Genomic DNA, 8,300 nt, shown 5'->3' on the forward strand with positions numbered 1-8,300 from the left:
CGAGGAATAATGATGCTCAATAAAAATCATTGGGTTTCGTAAAGGTGATTTAATTAAAGGGATATGTAAAACAATAATTACAGGGGTATACTTTGAAATGGAATAAGGGTTGTACTGAGTTCGTAATTGTATTTCTAACTAATAGAGATACAACCTGTACGCTTTGTAATTAAATAATATATCAGCAATCAGAAAAATTGTACCTATTCTCCATGGTATAGACACACCTATTAGTATAATGAAGGTCATATCATGACTAATTGAATCGATTCAAGAATGTGTGTTTATGCAATATAATTTTAAAAGGAAGTACGTGTCACAGTTGTTAGACCCTTCACCACACTGTAGTTCAGGACAAAAGGAAACGAGATAGACACATAGACCCTTTTGAGGATATGCATAGAATCACTTTCTGAGATTATTTATGTATGTCCTTCCAACTGTTTGTACCTATTGAAATTGGGAAAATCGGTTCAGATTTAGACAACGTTCCGATATATATACTATTTGCGTGCGATTTTATACAAATGGTGCTCCAAACACCCAATATTTGTCCGATTGAAACAACATTTTGTACAGCATACTGAATTAAGTTCATATTGATGTATAAGAAGTTTTGTTGAAATATATATTTTCGTCCGATTTTATGTAAATGGAACCGATTTCCACAAAGTTTTGTGGAAATCGGTTCAGATTTAGAAAGAGCTCTCATATATAGTTTCGCCCGATTTTATGTAAATGGGGCACCAAAGTCCCTACATATCTTTCGATTTGCACGAAATTTGGTATAGCGCACTAATTTAAGTCTGGAATGATAAGTGTTAAGTTTCGTGAATATCGGTTCAGATTTAGATATAGCTCCCATATATATTTTCGTCCGATTTAAGGTAAATTGTGCACTAAAGACCCATAGCTAGGCCGATTGACACAACGTACTGAAATTAGTATTCCTTCGAAAGGTGACGTCTGTTAGGAAACATATGTAGAATATTCCCAAAGTGTTGAAGGGTATCATATAGTTGGCCCTGTCCTTAATTTTCTGTATTTTGGGGATCTTGAGCGCGTTTTTCAACAAAATACGGTGAAATTTGGTACATTGGGTTCTTATAGGGTACTAAATGTCTCCACAAAAAATTATTAATATAGGTTCACTTTTTCTGGTATCCCCCATATAACGGTACCTTCCAACTTTCAGTATTTTGGGAGTTTTTATCGTATTTTTCCATCGAATTGGCTGTAATTTAGTATTTTGAGTTCTTAATAGGTACCAAATCTCTTCACAAAAAATTATAAATATAGGTCAATTTTTTCGGGTAGCCCCCATATATGGGCACCTCCATTTTTCGGTATTTTGGGGTTCTTGAGCGCGTTTTTTTACCGAATTCGCTGCAATTTGGTATTTTGTAGTCGTATATGGTAACAAATCTCCCCACCAACAAATATTCATATTCGCTCCTTTTTTGGGTAGTCCCCAAATGATCCCTTTTTATATTAAAATAATTTGTTCCGCGTTTTGGGTCCGTTTCGGCCCGCCCGAACTTAACGCTTTTTCAATTGTTTTTTTTTTATCTCAAAACCTCAAAACGTGGACCGATTTTGATAACACATGGTACCTTGGAACCTTAAAATCCTCAAAATATTGCAATTTAAAGTGAAAAGTTATATAAGCAGAGCGTCGGAAAATTCAGCCTCCACAAAGAAATATCGGACAACGACATGGAGTTAAGTGATTTAGCAGCAAAAAACGAGGTCGTTGGCAGCACCAGATTCAATCATCTCGATATACACAAGACAACCTGGCTTTCTCCCGACAAAACAATGAGAAATCAAATTCGTCATGTTGTGATCGATCGATCCGAGTATCATATATCGATTCGTACCATTACCTTGCAGCAGCCAGGGTTCACACTCGTCTTAATGTAGCCGCAAAGGTGCGGTCTAACACAACGCGGAAAGTCAACGACGTCAAGCTGTAAACACAACATTTAGCAGAAGCCTACTACACTCAAATTACTCACCTGCTTGACGATAGCACTCCTTGTCCCGATAATAAAGAAGTATAATGGTAAATAATTGCTAACTTCCGTCAGAAATTTTCGATGATTATTTCCCAATTACGCTCTCACACACTAACTCTCAATTTAGTTCTTTCAACACCTGTAAAGGGTCACCCCATAACATGTAATTCTTTAGAGAATTATCGTTCGAAAAGGAGAGATGAGAAACGTATTTTCAAACAAGAGCAAGAAAAACGTAAGCGAGATGCGCAGGAGTCAGAATGAAGTCCGGAAATTTTACCAACGAGTAAAATACCGAACTGGCCGCTTTGTTGCTGGCACATCCTCCTCTAGAGATGAAGAGGGTGGCATATACAAATAGTGTGATGAGGATCTGGAAGGAGCATTTTGCACAGCTTCTGGTGTTCTGGAATACACCCCAGAATGAATAAGAGATAACGATATTTAGCGTATACCACCTAGCCAAAATGAGGTCAGAGTAGCAATCAATCGCCTGAAGAATAATAAAGCAGCAGGTGCCGATGGGTTGTCAGTTGAACTATTCAAGACCGGTGGTCAGATGCTGATCAGGAGAATGCACCAGCTGGTTAGTACATTTTGGCGAGAGGAATGCATGCCCAATGATTGTAACTTCATCATCCTGTAAAGAGAAATAACATTCTGTACACCAAACGGCACATTTTACTCGCCTACATCGACATAATGTGTCGAACATTGCGAGCGGTAAAAGCCACCTTTGAACGAATCGAATTGGAGTCTGCAATGCTGATGGTATTAACGCGCAAGACGTCCAATAGAGTCGGACCAACTGTGAATCTTGAAAACTACAGCTTTGAGGTAGTCAACGATTTTATATTCGTAATGACATCCATTTTAGAAATCCGGAGAAAAATTCTCCGATGGATCTACGGGCCGATCTGCAGCGGCTCCGAATGAACCACGAGTTATACGATCTATACACGGACATCGACGTAGTCAGACGTATCGAGCTGCAGCGATGAGGATACCTTGATCAAAAGGCATATAAAAGCGAGCCTACTGATGGTTCACGCAGAAGGCCACGAATTCGATGGAAAGATCAAGTGGAGGCTGACATATCAAAGCATGGCCATTCAAACTAGAAAAACTGCGTACAAGATCGACGTGCCTGGAAAACTTTTTTTTAAGTTCGGCATATAAAATGAATGTTCTGTCTCGATCCAATAAGTAAGTAAGTTATATAAGGCTATACCTAAAGTGGGCCAAAATTTATTACTTCTAGTAGGAAATATTGGAATTCGAAGGGCATCATTATAGGCCTAAATGTGGACCAATATATTTTATTAAATAATCTAACCTTTTTGTTTTATATCTCGATACCTTCCGTCATGCAAAAGATTTAAAATACGGAAAATGGGAGGTATTATTATATGTCTCCTATGCCTAAATGTGGAGCAATATAACACATTTTCGAACCCGACCTTTTAGTTTTGTATCTGGATACCTTCCGAAGGTAGTATGATTACTAGATATACAGATGGCCGAAAAAAGCTATATGGTTTTAGAATTCTATGCTTTGTAGGGTATAATGCGGAATGCGGAATGAATGGAATGCGGACATCCCAAACATGTGAAACCAATCAGTTAACAATTGTATTATAAAAAGTGGCCATATGGGGTATATTCCTAAAATGGGGACGAATATTAATTATTTTTTGGTAGGGAGATTTGGTTCCAATAAAGAACTACTTAAAATACCCATTTATTACCCTATTAGCGGTATATAATAAAATTGTATGTCGATTTAGCCATGTCCGTTACTACTACTTCTAGGATTTTTGGTATTGAAAATGGGATATATTGACCCAACGGTACCCCCAATATTCACCATTTTATGATGTTGGGTATGTTCTTCCACCGAATCGGCTGTAATTTATTAAATTGGTTCTCATTATACCCTACACAACTATGTTGTTAGGGTATTATAGCTTTGAGCATCCCCAAGAGTTTGTAACGCCGCGAAACATTGGTTTTGGACCCACCTTTAGGTATACCGATCGTTATATCCCGACTAGCTGAGTCGGTCTAGACATGTGTGTCCGTCCGTCCGATCGTCTGTCCATTATAATTCGTACTACAATAATGGACCAATCTTCACGAAATTTTGCATGTTATATGGGTTCTGGCCAATTTTTGGTAATTATCGGTTGATGTTTAGGGGATGAAATGGACGAAATACTAAATTTTTGTCGGTTTTTCAGGTCGCTCCAGAGGGCGCAATTATGGCCCAAACGTCCCTGACTTTTGTGTGTAAAATGACAAAAAAAAATTGTATTCTATAGCCTATAGATTTACCCCTGAAGGATATAGACCCGAGAAGTTGATAGTATATTCAGGGGGAGTGGTTGACCTTTAAATTTATACCAATTATATTGTCGTGTGTACTCGGATGTGGGAGTTACATAAATATTTACAAGAGTTTACGTATTCGTACATTATTTAGCAACCCATTACCCCACTGGAGGTCGAAAATATAGCGCTGATTGCTTTGAAATGTTCCATTAGGATGGTCAAGGACCACGCCTTTAATTTTCGGTTATGATCAGATAATAATATTGGGATAAGGTGGATCGAAAACTTAATTTTTTGTGTTTTTTCGAGTCGATCTATAGGCTACAATTATAAGACGAACAACACAACACAAACCACGAAGGAATCTGGACAAGTAATTAGAAGGGCTGTATTGAAAATTAGTAGTATTTGTTGACCTCTAGTCGGTCAAGAAGGTGCAAATATCGCAAAATATTGCCCGAGCTCAGAATATAGAACCACATAAAGTTAGATTTTCGTGGAAATTGTCTAGGGTAGTATATGGTCGGCCCCGTCCGGCTATACTGCTCCGAACACTGGTTTTATATTATATTACATTGACCAGAAAATATCCTTCCCAAAAATTGTTACTACTGGACGATGTTTCGGGGTAGACCCCATAAGGTGGTACATACCATCAACCAAATGGGGCCAAATTAATATATTTATTTCTCACTGGGAAGAACTATATCTACCATCAATTATAATCATTGGCTTATTTTTCGGGATAGCGGCCATAGAGCGGTGCCTCCAATTTTTCGGCATTTTGGGAACCTTGGGTACACTTTTCGCATTTGATAGTTTGGATTATCATTGCGTAAAAAAATCTGTCTAATAAAAATTTTCACTATTGGTACATGTTTTGGGGTAGCACTTATAAAGATGTACCCCCTTTTATTCGGTATTTTGGCTCTCATTGATTAATTAATTTCCCTACCAGAAATTATTTTGAAGGTTTTAGCAACGTTTTCCCAAAAAAGTAACTGTAATTTTGCATTTAGGGGTTTTGATAGGGCAAGGCTTGGACATAGGCCCCATATACAACTTTGTTTATCCTTCAAGTACAAATTTCCATGTCAAATTATGAAACAACCTGGAAAAATACATTTAATGTAATGAAAAAAGCAAAAAAAAAAAAATATTTTTTTTCTAAACCGATTCGGCGAGTCCAGATTTCGGTATACTTAGTAACGGGGCCATACAAACATATAATATTCTCACAAGATACTTGTGAAGGGTATAATAATTTGAGTAAATATGTAATTTAATTTTTTTTTAATTTATATAAAACATTTAACGTTGAAATACAAAATCGAGGTAAATGGCTGGTGAAGTCAATTCATATGTTTTAGCCACCGAAGTTTGGAAAAAATACTTAAAAAAATGCAAAGGTACCGAAATCTTAACTCATCATTAAATTCAAAATCATTAAATTTATTATCTGCTGAATATTTTGGAAATTTTACAAATGGAATTTCAATGTTTATATTTCCCCTATCATAATAAGTGTGTGATGTATACTGACATCATACGGTTCTATGGTGTAATGGTTAGCACTCTGGACTTTGAATCCAGCGATCCGAGTTCAAATCTCGGTAGAACCTTGATGATATTTTTGTACTATTAAATATATATTTTTTATTATTTAAAAAATAATAAAATTCGATTATATTATTATAATATGATTTATCTACATATTGTATCCTTCCAGAGCACAGAATTCCATATAGGAATGCTAATGCATATAAATACGTTTCGTATGACCTTTATGCACAGTGTGTAGTTAATACACGTACATATTATGGCTATCAGATAAATATTTTAATAGATTATCACATGTCATTGATGTCATGTATACCATCTAATATATATTATATACAATCGGTTTTAAAACCTAGATCTAAATTCTATATAAAGTAAAGTTATTTTCCCTCCATAAATAAATCTCATGATGTCAGGTGTAACCTAACGTCAGACCTCAACTGTGCAGAATATTAAATAAATTATTTTATGTCACTTCATAAAAATAACTACTGTGATAAAATTAACCACAAAAACAAAAATATTTAACCAAAATTTGGAAAAAATACTATACAGAAACAAAAACAATGACTTGCCAAAAACAAGAGGGCGAAACAAAATAATATCATAACGTCACTGTCATTGGTTATCTTGGCATAGTAAATTTTAAGAAATAAAATTCTTAAAGAGATTTGCGTAATAACCAGCAAACCAACCAACAGATGATGTTTTGAGGGACACCGTTTATGATGATGATGTTGACACGGGCAGATCTTTTCGAAATCTTCAAAACAAGACCTACAACCTGTCAAAATGATGTATGAAACATGTGCGGCTATGGCATAACAAACAGTAGTCAGCCAGTTAGTATCTTGAATTGTATATTTGTACTTGAATGGAATTCACCTGACAAACACAAAGGTTTCAGTTGGTATAATAGAAGGGGTCGTTTATGATGGTATTATATAATATAGAAAAATATATTTTTGAAAAATCCACGCCTTAGATAAATCATAAAAAATATGTTTAAAAAATCCACCCTTTAAACAGTTTTGAAATCCACCCTCAAGAAGTGTGGCAATCCCCAACTGTCAATGGAAGTAGACCGAATAATACTGGCGTTTGATAAACAACAGCCAGAGTATTATTTTGTTTAAAAACAAATATTCAAATAACACCTTTTTAACTTAACGCTGTCAACTATAACATAACTGTTTTAATTATCAAAATATTGTTTGTTTACCTCTAAGCTCATTTCAACTGTTCTAATATGTTTACTAATTCCTCAGGTGGATTTTAAAATGTTGATCGATCGAATGCAAAATATTGACATTCTTAGAACGAAATATTTGTTTGTAATGCAATTGTAGCTTAACCTATCATGATAAAATTGTCAGAAATAAAAAAGAAAAATATTTTAAATATCGACGCAGAAAGAGTACGAAAAGACTAGATTATATATAAGAGAGATATCGGCAAATAAAACCAGTAAGGAAAATAGTAAAGTCGGACGGGGCCGACTATATGATACCCTTCACCACTTTGGGTATATACAACAGATGGAATCCTAACAGACGTCGCATTTTTGAAGGACCATTAACATGAAATTAAACATGTCATTCCGCAACCTATACTAAATTTTGGCAAGATATAGAGTTACTTCTTACAAAGGGACAAAATTATGTAATTAAATTTAAAGCAAAATATCGAAATCTAAACCGATTTCATCGAAATTTGTCACATGTTAGGTTACACTTATTACAGTATGTTTTTTTTGCATTCGGCCACATTTTGAGTTCTGCATTTACTTATAAACCCAAATTTCCAGCAAAATCGGTAGAAAATATACATGGGAGCCTTATCTAAATCTGAACCGATTTTCACGAAACTTATCCCACATCATTCTAGGCTTAATTCAGTACGCTATGCCAAATTTCGTGCAAATCGAAGGATATATAGGGACTTTGGCGCACTATTTACCTAAAATCGGACGAAAATATATATGAGAGCTATATCTAAATCTGAACCGATTTTCACGAAATTTAACACACATCGTTCTAGGCTTAATTAAGTACGCCGTGCCAAATTTCGTGGAAATCGAAGCATATATAGGACTTTGGTGCACTATTTACCTAAAATCGGTCGAAAATCTGAACCGATTTTCACGAAATTTAACACACATCGTTCTAGACTTAATTCAGTACGCTGTGCCAAATTTTATACAAATCGAAGGATATATAGGGACTTTGGTGAGCTATTTACCTAAAATCGGACGAAAAAATATATAGGAACTATATCTAAATCTGAACCGATTTTTCCCAATTTCAATAGGTTGGGCCAAATAAGTGAACTGTGCCAAATTTCATCCAAATCGGTTCACAAATGCGACCTGTACTTTGTTAACAAAAATAC

General features: G+C 35.3%; 1 non-coding gene across 1 annotated transcript; it reads left to right on the top strand.

The window, feature by feature from the left end:
• Nucleotides 1-5,899: 5,899 nt before the first annotated feature.
• Nucleotides 5,900-5,971, top strand: Trnaq-uug (transfer RNA glutamine (anticodon UUG)). The gene has a single exon. It is a non-coding gene; the product is annotated as a tRNA-Gln (tRNA).
• The last annotated feature ends 2,329 nt before the right edge of the window (nt 5,972-8,300 follow it).

The sequence above is a fragment of the Musca vetustissima genome, unplaced genomic scaffold (genome assembly GCF_032173495.1).
Source record: "Musca vetustissima isolate MV318-11 ecotype Yass unplaced genomic scaffold, APGP_CSIRO_Mvet_v1 utg275933, whole genome shotgun sequence".
Taxonomy (NCBI): domain Eukaryota; kingdom Metazoa; phylum Arthropoda; class Insecta; order Diptera; family Muscidae; genus Musca; species Musca vetustissima.